At 40.8% G+C, this 488-nt stretch overlaps 1 protein-coding gene across 1 annotated transcript in view; it reads right to left on the bottom strand.

Moving 5' to 3' along the window:
- Positions 1-488, bottom strand: part of LOC119586000 (putative proline-rich protein 21) — an 8523-nt gene that overhangs the window by 4789 nt on the left and 3246 nt on the right. The gene's annotated exons all lie outside the window — the stretch shown is intronic.

Here is a 488-nt window from a genome sequence, read left to right on the forward strand (position 1 = left end):
CTTTTTTAGTTCACATTTATATCTTCTATATATTTTATCAATTATTCCTTTTCTCCTTTCGTCCAACCTCTTCCATGTCACCAAGAACATTCTCTCAAGCCCAAGTCTCGGAATTGTAAAGGTCATCGGGGGTAAAAATGAAATAAACCGAGAGAAGCATGACAAAAAAGGGAGAAAAACAACAAAAATCAAGTCAATAAATCTGACACCGAGCCGAGCATTTCCCTCAATGTCCAGCCAAAGTAAAAAAAAAGAAAATTTTCCGAAGAGAGAGAGAAAGAAAAAAAATGGAAAAAAAAATATATATATATATCGAGACGGGCGTCTTCTGCATCCGAGATCCAATCGCATATCGCGCCAGAGTCCCCCGGGAGCTATTCTGATGAGGTTCAAGATTTTAACAATACCCGGCCACACCAGAAACCACCCATGTGCGAAAAATGAGCTGGCTTTATTGTGGGGGGGAAGGCAGGGGTGATCACACGCTC

Source organism: Penaeus monodon, chromosome 20, assembly GCF_015228065.2.
Source record: "Penaeus monodon isolate SGIC_2016 chromosome 20, NSTDA_Pmon_1, whole genome shotgun sequence".
Taxonomy (NCBI): Eukaryota; Metazoa; Arthropoda; class Malacostraca; order Decapoda; family Penaeidae; genus Penaeus; species Penaeus monodon.